Source organism: Camelus bactrianus, chromosome 14 (genome assembly GCF_048773025.1).
Source record: "Camelus bactrianus isolate YW-2024 breed Bactrian camel chromosome 14, ASM4877302v1, whole genome shotgun sequence".
Classification (NCBI taxonomy): domain Eukaryota; kingdom Metazoa; phylum Chordata; class Mammalia; order Artiodactyla; family Camelidae; genus Camelus; species Camelus bactrianus.
This window is the reverse complement of record NC_133552.1, coordinates 42614844-42627556: the sequence shown is the minus strand read 5'-3', so window position 1 is coordinate 42627556 and position 12713 is coordinate 42614844. Positions and strand designations below refer to the sequence as shown.

Below are 12713 nucleotides of genomic sequence, written 5' to 3'. Positions count from 1 at the left end.
CTCCCTACGACTGCAATGTCTACCATTAAAACCGAGGACATAGCAGGATCACTTGATTAACGGAAGACTCAAGGAAAGTCTTTAATCACTCCCCTCGTCACCCTGTCCCCACCCCCGCGTCCTCACCTTTTCCGTCTCATTAATGGGAACAGTCTGTTTCATCAGCTCACAGTGATCTCTGAAGAAATGCCCACGATCACTATCAGCTTTAGTTAAAAACACCACACAAATGGAAAAGGTTATAATGCTGCAAGATTTATTTGCTATGACAGCTTTCATTTTAGAATTTTTTTCTTTTTAAAAAAGGTAGACTAGATGATCCAATGTGTATATTTGTGTGCCAACTGCTACAGGAAGGAAGGCTCTGTAAAATATGAGGAAAAAAATACAACTTCAAAACTCTCTCAAGCATTCTTGTTTTATTTGGTAATCCTGTTTAATTAAAAAATTATGGTTGTAGAATGGGATGATACAAACTTAAAACACATAAAAATGCTAGAAACTCTTTTTTTTTTTTAATGCTAGAAACTCTTAACTATAAGTGATGGTTAAGAATCGATGTCTTGTCCATATTACTAAATGAGAGAAGTCAGACTGAAAAGACTACAAACTGTACAATTCCAACCAAATGACATTCTGGAAAAGGCACAGCTACAGAACAATGAAAAGATCATGGTTTCCAGGGTTTTGGGGAGAGAGAGGGAGGGTGGGAGGGATGAATGGATGGAGCACAAGGGATTTTTAGGGCAATGAAATTATTCTGTATGATACTATAGTGGTGGCTACATGTGATTTGTTAAAGCCCACAGAATGTACAACATCAAGAGTGAATTCTAATGAAAACTACGGAATTTGATTGATAATAATGTGTCCATGCTGGTTCATCGATAGTACCAAATATGCCACACTGATGAGGGATGTTGGGGGTAGGGGAGTATATATGTGTGGGTGGGGAGGGCTATGTGGGAACTCTGTATTTTCTCCTCAATTCTGCTGTAAACCTGAAACTGCTCTGAAAAAAAAATTGTCTATTAAAAAAAAAGAATCAATGTCTTGTTTTAGTTAGATGTTCTTGCTCACTGAGGGTTACATACATATACCTGCGGTTGCCAATTTGTATCATAAATAAAAATACACAATGGTGAAACCTTAATGGAGATAGTTCAGTTTCTGAAAATTCAGCACTTCTGAAAACCCAGCAATTTCAGAAAACTCAGCACTCAGTGTCCTTATGAGAAATAATAGTCATAATTATCTGAACTCACACGGCCATTTCCATTTGCTAGATTTGCTATATCATTATGCTCCCTAAATAACTATTTAGAAGATATCAAATGAATGAGCAGAATCTTTTTTTAGGAGAAACATGAGTTGTGTCTGTTAAGTGGGTGGGATCAATTACTACTGACCCAATGACTTGCCCTGGACATTTTTGAATTTTCATTTTAAAATTCTTACTATTAGCTTGTTTATTTTTCATTTGTCTTTAGTAAAAGATGATTTCAGAAAAATCAACACAAAATTACGTTGGTGGTTTTGGATACTGGAATCCAGATTAATAGATTAAAATTCCAGATTCCAAAGCAGTGAAAGGAGAGGTGATGGGGACTCTAGGCCAATGTCTGCCAGTAACTAGTTGTGGGATCTTGAATGGTTCCCTTAAACTTCCTGAAAAATTGGATTCCTTACAAATTAAATCAGGAAGATCAGCAAAAGCAGTCTCCTTAGGACTTTCACAGCCTATGGTTTTATGATAGTTGGGGTGCAGAAAAATACTCGTGGAAGTTTTTTAAAGTGGAATTTAGTGAGGGGATGGATCAATTCAGGTCAGGAGCCTGGATTATGGTTAGTGATGCCACTAACTGGCTGAGCGACTGAACCAAATTAAACCCTTTCTAAAACGGGGAAGTATAAAGAAATTAAAGTAAGGCTTTAAAAGCTGGGTGATTTCATGCAAGCCACTTATTAACCTTTCTGGACCTCCATTTTCCCACCTGAAATATGAATGTGGTTGACAAAATAATCTCTGGAATCTTCTGGCTCTAAATTTCAGTATTTCTGTATCATGTTACAAAAATGGCAATTTCCATTTTCTAGATTTGCTATATCATTATGCTAGTTGACTAGAAAAGATTTCTACACTGATTAATTGATACATTGATTAATTAGCAAGCAGTAGATAATTTCTGATCTATTCATCTGCCACTCACTAAAGTAATTAATATGGTCCAGGTGTTCATTGCCAGGATCACCAGATCATGTTGATGAGCCATTTCATTTGTTTATATTCATTAAGTTTCATTCAATAAATATTAATTGAGTTTCTCTGCCTTTGTAAGTGATGACTAGATCTTTTGACTAAAACATATTCTACTTTAAGAAACAAAAACACTTATCTTCTCTGTGCTTCTTTAACTGTAAAATTGTGGCCATGGATGCTTACCTCCATTATAGAAGGGCTTTGATGACTCATGACATTTGTAAGGTGCATTGAGGTCCTTGATGGAAGGTGCTCCATCGGTTGCAGAGTGTAATTAACATTATGAGTTTACCAAAAGAAACATAAGAGCCATTGTTAAAGAGCGTCATGAGGGCTGTCTGTTCTTTAGTCATAAGACACCTCTGATGTGGAGGAGGGTAATAATTTATAATAGTTACTAAAAGTAACTCAGACATGAAAAGAGTTAGTTGTTTTTAAACTCAGCACAGTCTTTCTATTAATTAGAGGAGCAGCCATGGCAATGGATTCAACAGGTTTTCTTTTTGAACTAAGAAGAGAAACAATTAGGACCATGGTCGAGAGGATTCCATGAAGGCTAAAGAAGGTAATGTTCATATGAATTAGGCAAGCTATTCTTTAGGGAGTCCAGTTGCTACGGAGCTGAGAAATTCCTGCTCGTATGAAGAATGACTGTCAAATAGTTCCTTCTTGCAAGTCAATCCTGACAGCACCGTGCCCATGTAGGTGTTCAATAAAAGCTCTCTATGATGTCTTGCAGATGCTGAAAAGGGTGTTCCTGATGGGGGTAGGTGATTATTTTGGCAACTTGGGGATGAGAGGTAATTTGCACTCCAAAGGAACCACAGTTGTCAAGTTAGCACCACTCACCTTCATTGAAAGGGGGAGGGAAGGAAGGAAGAACATTTCTATTCTTATTCCAGACATTTTCCTTTTTGAGGGGCATTGAGGGATATCCAACACTACAGTCAAAAATAGATGAAAAGAATTAATTGATAAGCCTTCTGAGAAATTCATTAAATTCATACTTCTCAATGTATTGTTCAAAAGCAGAGCTTGGAGTAATACAAAGATGAAAATAATAATCATACTAGCATGAGAACTAAGTTTTGTACATGTCCCTTTCATTTTTGTCATGTTTCTGGCACAATTCTATGTTGCTGCTAGAAGAGTATGATTCTACTTTTCATAAAGTTCAATCACTGAGGGGTTTAAGGGAAGGAATGAGGGGTGAATAGGTAATGCACAAGAGTTTTTAGGGGAGTAAAACTGTTCCCAGTGTTACTGCAATGGTTGGATACTTGGCATTAGCATTTGTCAAAACCCATAGAATAGGATAACACAAAGAGTGAAACCTAATATAAACTATGCGCTTTAGTTAAGAATGATATATCAATATTGGTTCATCAATTGTAAAAATGTACCATGCTAATGCAAAATGTTAACAATAGGGGAAACTGGGGGGGTGAAGAAAGAGGGAGTAATGGAAACTCTCTGTACTTTTTGCTCATTTTTTCTGGAAACTTAAAACTGCTTTTAAAAATAAAGTCTATTCATTAAAAAAATTAAATTATTTTCTATTCCAAAAAAAGAAGGGAACACTTTCATATTGTATGTACACATTCAATTTCAACAAAAGGAGGCCAAGGAGGTTGCATTTTTGAAAATACTAATGGTGTGCTCTTATTACAGAAATAGTACAGCAAAACCAAACTTGATTATAACTGCTCCTTTAGCCTGTGAGTACATGTAACATGTTCAAATGGAGCAATATTAACATGGAGTTCTTAGTTTATTCTGAACCAGAAGAAGAATTGAAGCATCAGTTTTTGAAGTAAAGATCGGTGATGATCACCATGAACTCTGTACCTCTATTCCTCAACCTGGAATCAAAGATAAAATATTTTACATCATATAAGAGTTTGATATTTTTGACAAATGTAGATATAAGGTAAACAGGGAGGGCAGCTAAATTGCCTAAGACAACTGAATTCTCTGTTCTTCTGGATTGTTTTGTGCTTCCTCTTCTGGGAATCTCATAAACCAAGATTTAAATGTCATGGGAAAGTGGAAGTGAATACACTGTTCTTTAAGGTAAGTCATCTGGAATTGAATGGTTATGGTATGGTAATAATATTTCATATTTATGCAATGCCTTTATGCCCTGAGTCACCTCATGAACAAGTAGTTCAATTAAGTCATAAAAGACAATGCCAGTTACAACAAAGCATTGTGTAAAGATTTTGAGGATTACTGAGGCCCAAAACTTACAAACTCCATAATGACTAACTATATTTAAAGAGACACCTTCATGGTCCTCCTGGAGATATCATTGTCTTTTGAGGCTATGGGGTGACATTGCAGTAATCATTCAGAGCATTCTGATGTGGCCAACCCAAGAAAAATTAAGAAATAGGTCAAATTGGACTTTGGAATACTTCCAGAGACAATTGATTTCCTTTATTCTCAGAAACAAGTTCTTGGCACCCTCCCTTACCCAGGGATTTTTCCTTCCTTCCCCTAAAACATTTATTCCTCCTTGCCTCACCTCGAGTTGATTGATTGAAGGACAAAGCCCCACCCATAGTGGCCTAAAGAGGTCTATCCTTCTCATTAATATTTCTGCTGTTCTACCGACACCATGCATTGATTCATTCATTCTTCACTTTTATTTTTCTTACACTCATTTACTTATTCATTCCCTCACTCAATCACTTATACATTCAACAAGCATGAGTTGAATGTCCACTGTAAACTACAAAGTACACATTGTATTTTGCAAACAATAGGAAAGATGTAGTCCCTGTACTCATGGAGTCTATAGTCTATCTCGAAAGACAAACATTAAACACAAAGCACTCAAATAAGTATTTAATTAAAATATTGATACGTGCTGCAAAGGAAAAATGCAGAGTTCTGAGAATGTGTAAAGTAATCTGAAGATGTCTGAGTAAGAGCGGGCCAAGAGAAATTTAAGGCTCTGATGTTTTTTATTTGGTCTAGCCTCTCATCAACACGCTGAGACCTGCCAGTCTTGCATCTCACCCCTTTAGGACAGAGCTCCCTAGACCTTTTAAAAGGCAATTAGCTAATGTGATTCATCATCGTATAGGTCATAGTATTGATATGTGGTGGGAAAAGCTCCTGGAGATATCTGCAGAAGGACATCTTCTCTGATCAACCACTTACGTTCATACCAAAGAAGATATCAAGCCCCTCAGGTGTCCATAGATCAGTATCTCTAACTGGGAGAATGTGAGGTCAATTATGGTGGGAGAGCTGATGGATGAGCTAATTTGGACAAAGTGGCTCATGCTGCTTCCATTATCTTTCCCTGGGGTTGGACCTGACAGTGAGCTCACTGGTAGATAGACATCCCTGAGGCTTCCCAGGTCTCACAACCTGCCCATATCAGAAGAGAGTTCCTGAGAAAAATCGCAGTGCTCAGACCCTGTAGGCCACCTTCTGTAGATCTTCACAGAAGGCACTCACCATTATCTCTTGGCTTTGGGCTACCTAATGAGATAGTCTTCACTGGAGTCATAAAAGCCTAGAGGAATCCAGAATGATACTCAGCAGGCAGCAAGCAGGACCCATTCGGGCACAACTGTGAGGCAGTTTAACTCCAATGTCCCCCTACAATGTTCTATGTCTCTTCATTCTAAACACCCAATGTCACAGGCAATGCCCACTTGGTGTCACCTGTTTGACACTCAAAAGCCTACCTTGTTAGGTCCCACTAGTCAAAACATTATCCACACCTCCTAATCAAAATTTATCTATCCTCTGCCCATTCTCTCAAAAACCTACTGTCTGCAACATACAGTTAATTGTTAGATCCCTTAAGAAGTCAGCCAGTGTAAATAAATTAAACAGTTGGCTCTGTTGTACCCCAATATCCTTCAATGAAATGCCTTCTCTTTTCTTTACACGTTAACTTTTCTGGGCCTCATTGTTCTGTGACTGAAATGAAGGATGTGACCCAGATGGTCTTTGGGTTCCTTTTCTGCTCCTGTAATCTATTTATATAAGCAGGTTGAAAAGGTTTAATCAAATAGCAGTATTCTCACTGATGTGCTTCTCCTTCCAGGAGCGATAATGCTCCTAGGGCCATGACTCTACCCAACTTGAGGCCAGCTAGCAAAGCATCTCATAATCTGCCTTTCACTAGAATCTGTCCCCATCACTAGAACCCTTCCCTTCTTTTATAAGTTCCTCAAACGCATCCTGTTTTTCCAGGCCTCAAAAATGTGCATAATCTGTCCCTGCTGTTTGAAAGAAGGTTCTAACATACCTTGTCACTTTTTTTTCTTTAATTGGGAAATCATTCAAATCTACACAAACCTACACAAACCTACAAAAACAGTGCAGAGAACAGTATAACAGACATCCATTTACCCACAACTCAGAATCAACACACCTATATTTTCCACATATCTCTTTGAAAGAAGAAAAAAGTCGCAGACCCAGTTGAAAACCCTACTTTTATTCTGTTTTCTTCCCTAGAATTGTGTCTGCATTGTGTCTTTCACTTTTACCTTATATGTATGTGCTTGTAAATATTATTTAGAATTGTTCTGTGGGATTATCACAGTTACATATATGGAGTACTGTGTGCATTGATTTGTTATTTGCTTTTTTTTTTGGTCAACATATTTTCTGACATCAGCTATGTTGCTAACATGCAAAATCAGTTCACTTAAGCTTCTATTTCCATTATGTGAATATATCCTAATTTAATGATTCATTCTCTTTTTCTTCTCAACGTATATTTATTTTCAATTTTGTGCCTTTCCAAACAACACCACAGGAAGAGAATCCTTTTGAATGTTTTCTTGGCCATGTGTGAGAGTTTCTTTCAAGGATATATGCCTAAGTATAGGATTACTGGGTCAAAGATATGTATTTTCAATTTTACTGGATATTTGCAAATCATATAAATGACTAAAAATTCGTATGAAGACTATAAAAAGAATCCCTAAAAATGTGTAAGAAAAAAAGATCCAATAAAAAATGAAGAAAGATATAAATAAGTAACTGAATAAAAAGAAAGCCCACTTGGTCAATAAATATTAGAAATATGTTTAACTCAGTAGCAGGCAGGGACATGCACATTTAAACAAACCAACAAACAAGCCAAAAAATTGGCTACTATTTCATACATATCAAAGTAGCAAAAATTACAAAGCCTGAGAAAAGAGGATGCTGGGGTGGGAGTTACAAGAGTCATCCTACAAGATAATGAAGTAAGTTACTTTCTCTGGGTCTTTGTTATTCCATCTATAAAAGAAGATGATCTTTAAGAATCCTGCAAGCCCTAACATTTCCTTACCCTCCTCCCTCTGTTCAATTAAATACGATCCTACCTGTCCCGAATTCAGTAATGAAGGAGACATATTATTTGTCTCACCCAGGAGGACAGGCTCTGCTAGAATGGTGGACCCTGTTTTGCTGTATTCATTTGTTCTTTTTTTTTCCTAAAATATTTATTAGCTGCCTACTACATATTGGACATTTGACAAGTCACTGCCCTTCCAGTGGAGGAAGAGTGAAAAATAGAAACTCCTAATGAGACAATCCTACATGAACACAGGGACTGTTATGATGTGTGATGGGCAGGAGTGTACAGAGGCAGCAGGAGAGGCTAAAGCCAGAGCTGAAACATTAGAGAAGGATTTCTAAACAGCCACGTCTAGACAAGACTTGAAGGCTGAGTAGCATTATCCACATACAAGGAGGAGCAGACACAACCGGCAAAAAGCAACAAACAGCACGAAGGAGTATCAAGAAGTAAAAGAGAGTATCTGAAGGGTGCCATTCAAGAGGTAAAGGGTAAAAAGATAAGGCCATAGGGTGTACAGATCCCAAGAAGGAACAGACCTTGGAAACTATGTTAAAAGGCTTAGTTTTTATCCTAAGAGCAAGGGAGAGCCATTGATGCATTTAAGGCAGCAGAATGGCAGGTCTGAGTTATAGATTAGAAAGGTCAGTCTCCAAGGTTGAGGGCAAGGAGTCCAGCTAATAATCCAGGCAGCAGACGATGCAGAGCACGTGTTACAAGTGCCTGAAAAGATGGAGCGAGATCAGTAGATCTGAGAGATTTGGGAGAGGTAGAATCAAAGAGACCTGGTTTGATTCTGTTTGATTCAGTGGGAAGTCAGCAAAGGGGAAGAATCAGAAGACTCTCAGGTTTATGGCTTAAACAAATGTGGTAAAGATGATGCTATTTACTGAGATGCAGATCACAAGTCACAGGGCGAAAGGGGCTGTGTACCTGATGACAGTCTGGGACAGGCTGAGGTTGAGGTATATGGGGGACATCCCAAAGCAGCTGTCTAGTAATTAGTTGGATACATGACTCTGAAGCCCTGATGAGTAGTTTTGCCTCGAGATTTTGATTTGGGACTCCTCCCTCTATAGTAGGCAATTGAAACTCCACTGGTAGATAACATTATCTCGCTGAAATATCTAGAATGAGAATAAAAGCAAAGGAGACTGAGAACAAGTTGTCAGAGGGGTAGGGAAAAAATAGGAAAATACAGTTTTATACACACACACACATACACACATAAGAGTAACAAATGTCAACAGCTACTGAGATCCACTAGAATTTTCTATCTCTAAATATAGGTATCTATTTTTTCTTAAAGGTTTGTCTTAGCAAGACTGACTTTTCAGGGAAGTCCCATGATGGTTTGTGGACTCACCCTGCACCAGAGCTGGCTTGAAGAAATCAGTCTATGGCTATAATGGGGCATTGAGACTAACTGTGGAGAATTTGCCTCCCAATTTCTGCCACCCCCTAGGAGTGCCTGCCCTGGTAGAAAGTGTCATTTCTGGCTTCACCATACTTGTCACTCACACCTACCTGGTCCCAGTGGGAGAGGCAGCCCTCAACCAACTTGCTCTGCTGTGCCAAATAAGAGCGAACAGGGAGCTCACAGGTGATGCTGTAGAGAGAGGTAAGGAAAGCATCCTGAGACACAGAATGTGATGGCACATTTAGGAATTTAGCCAAAATGATAAGGACAGCTCTCTAATTTTAGAAGGAAAAATAAAAAGTCAACTGAGAATTGCTCTGGGACTGAATTCAGGAAGTACCAAGAACTGTTGCCTCTAAAAGGGCACTTTCTCTGCAGACGGTGCCAGCCTTGCTAGTTCTGAATTCCTCCAAAGAAAAGTGGGGCCCAGCAGAGTGTTCCTCTGCTTCTTTAACCCCTTCCAAGCCACCATATGGTCTCAAACGTGTACCATTTCCACCTTGCTAGTCCAGTCAGCCACTCACCAACCAAGCATCCAGGTCACTGTTCACATCAAGACCTTGACATCACTGCTTCAACTACGAAAACACAAAGGATCAAACTGAAAAAAAGAAAAACACTTTGCTTTGTGTTTGTTGCCTCTCTACTACGAACTGCACACATTTCAAAGGCAGACACGGACGGCAACTTCAAGCAATTCTGCTGAAGTGAAGTCATCAGGATGGTGGCCTCGACCAAGCAAGAAGTGGATGACGGGCTGATGACGATCCCGAGGTTCTAGAAAATAGAAAGTAGAGACCTTGATCTTCGCAAGATATTTCCACAGTCATAAAACAGCAGGAGGGAACACACACAATGACAATGTTTGTCAAAACACTGTCACTCGCGAAGTGTGTGTTTTAAGAGGTTAAGAGGAAGAAAGGGGTGGGCACGGTGCATAGAAAGTTTCAGTCGTGTTTTCAAATCACTCACGGGGTGGAGGTGCTGAAAGGCCTGCTGGCCGGGGATTTATGCATAATCGGATCATTCAAAACACAAATGGCTGCCAGAGCAAAGTACAATGTTCACTGTTGAAATCACAAAAAAAGCTTTGTTTTAAGTAGGCTGACTCGACTGAAGTCGAGTTTCAGCGCAGCGTGTTTTTGCTTTGGGTGTCATTATTTAGTTTGGCATCCATGCCAAGGAAACCTTTCTCTTACTTCGACGGTTGTTTTTCCTTCTGCTGCTACAACTGTGAATGTCGAGGCAAGATCTTGCTGCTACATATTCAAATGAGGACTGGTTGGTTCCCTGTTTACCTTTGATTCCGATGAAGGGAGTCGGGGAGCATGGGGTCTTGATTGCTTGCCAGGACTTGTAAAGCTGAGAGATGTGTGCCTTGTCTCTTGAATCATCTGGAAAATCAAGTTTAGCTGGTTTGATCAAAGGGTTTGCAAGTCAGTTGAGAACACTTGCATGCAATAACTATAGATAATGCATACATCGACCAGCCAAAGGCCAAAAAGCTAATAGCTTTGCCAGCGATAAAGGATTATGTATGTTATGCTTGTGAATACCAAAGAGAGGAATTCTCCGCTTTAATATGGACGGCTAAGGTTTGCACTGGTTAGACATTCAGACCAACAAAATACTCTAAATCTTGGGGACTTAAGTCAGGACGAGAAACTTTTAAAATCCGGCTGCTATCTGCCCATTTAAATCCGGTGTGGAGTGAGGGAATAAACGACACACTTCCTACTGACAGTTCATCAGGAGAGAGAGGAGTAGTTTTACATAGTTGTGAGTTGAGGTCACCTCATTTTGGGGGGAGTCCTTTTTCATTCCATGTTTCTGGCTACAGCACCTGCAGAGACAAGATGGCTTTGATGGAGATTGATGTAGAAAGGGCCTGGCACGCATTCTTTTTTGGACATCCTCCTTTGGGGCAAGTTGGTCACGTGGGAAAAACTTGATTTCTCAGCCAAGAAATGACTCCCTGGATTAGAAACCTGTCTCTCATGATGGGAGAAATTAGAAAAAAAACCCGAAAACCAAAAAAGATCCTTCAAATCATCTGCTTTTGGTCTTTTCTGTGAATTCCGCATCATGTGATTGGGTCTCCTGTGTTTATTTCAAGTCCAATGTTTTTATTTTGATTTAACTCACTTAAAAGACAGCACACCTCTTGGCAAAGTGATACACAACGAATTAACTACACCTTCAGTCAGTATTTCTTATTTTTTAAAGATAATATTAAATAATTCCCCCCAAAGTTAGCCACTCAGTGCCTGGGTGTGAGTGAAGAGCATTGTGGCTGCCTGACTGTCACTGCATTTCCTAATGTAAACACTGCTTAGTTACTATTGTGAAGCCTCGTGAAACAACTGTTGGGGAAAGCTTTAAAAACACAGACACACACATGCACTTGGCGCACTGACCTGGCATTAAACTAAATTACAGGTACGGCGGTGACATATGTAAACGAATCTGCCGGTACAAGTTACCAAATGTTATGTACCGCGTTCCATCATAGGCAATGCATTATTCAAGTTTTGTACTAATTAAAGAACTACTTTGTTGCTAAGAATCAGTGTATTAAAAAACATAAGTTCTTATTAACTGCTTTCCCAAGAGTTAGAAAGATGAGAGGTGGCTCTCAGGTTTCAGGGACCTATTATTAGGTTCTCAAAGTATTTTCTTAATCGCGTGCATTTTTTAAGAGAAAGCTCTGAGTCCGTATCACATAAACAAGGTCTGATTGTGGGGTTTTAAATGGCTATCTTGGGGTTTTCTGCTTTCCACGTTGTTTTTCCTTCTCACGCCACCAAATTTCACTTCTCGGAATCGGGACCTGAACCAAAGTTAAACATCATAAAGAAATTTGCTCAGTAAAACAGGGCTTTTATTGACTGAAAAGCATTTTTACAGTGTAATCTGCGTTTTTTGTAAGTCCTGGTGGAAAATCCCCTTTGAGTGAGTGGTACTTAAAGATTTAAAAACACACGTTTGCCCAGGAAGATTTCATAAACTGAAGGAAGGGGACAGAAGGGAAAAGAGCTGAGGTATCTGGCCCCCTAGTCTGTTATCACCAGAAGAACAAGAAGGCTGCCTTATAAAGGGCTGCCGTGCAGCTTGGCCTCATCACTCAGCCTGAACCCAGATCTGCAGGCAACGCTTGCTCTCTGCCCAACAGTGAAGTCTGCTAAGACCAGGACGGCAGTCCCACCTCTGCTCTAAGGACCCTGGCCCAGATTCTCTGTCCGCTCACATTAACATTCGTATTTTCTCCTTCCTCTCAGTCCTCCTCACTTTTTACCCATCACCCAAAGTTTTTCCCTTTAACACTTGTGTTGTTTTGTTTACTTCTCAAGACTCATTTAATCTAACAACTTGGCTGGGAGGGTATAGCTCCGTGGTAGAGCACATGCTTATCATGAATGAGGTGCTGGGTTCAATCCCTAGTATCTCCAATAAAAAATAAATATTCAAACAATTTCTTTATCCGGGGTTTTCAGGATCCCAAGGTCCACAGGGCACCCCCTTTCTCTTAACCTGAAATGGTTGTGACACAAAAGCCCCTCTGTCCATTTCCCTGATAACCCTCAGCCCATGGCTCAGGACCTGCCCGTTCTCTTGTTTTCTGGCTCACACTTGAGAGTCATTTGTAGAAATGAGAGGAGATTCAATGTCACTCTTTCTCACTTGCACCTTGATGGACTTTCTTGAGTGGGTGG

The 12713-nt window shown here is 39.5% G+C and overlaps 1 long non-coding RNA gene across 1 annotated transcript; it reads right to left on the bottom strand.

Annotated features, from left to right (window-relative positions):
• Nucleotides 1-235: 235 nt before the first annotated feature.
• Nucleotides 236-10559, bottom strand: LOC123613866 (uncharacterized). The gene is made up of 5 exons (XR_006721298.2): nt 10299-10559; nt 9525-9777; nt 9108-9189; nt 3110-3201; nt 236-364 (listed from the first exon to the last, which is right to left on the bottom strand). It is a non-coding gene; the product is annotated as an uncharacterized LOC123613866 (long non-coding RNA).
• Between the last annotated feature and the right edge of the window lie 2154 nt (nt 10560-12713).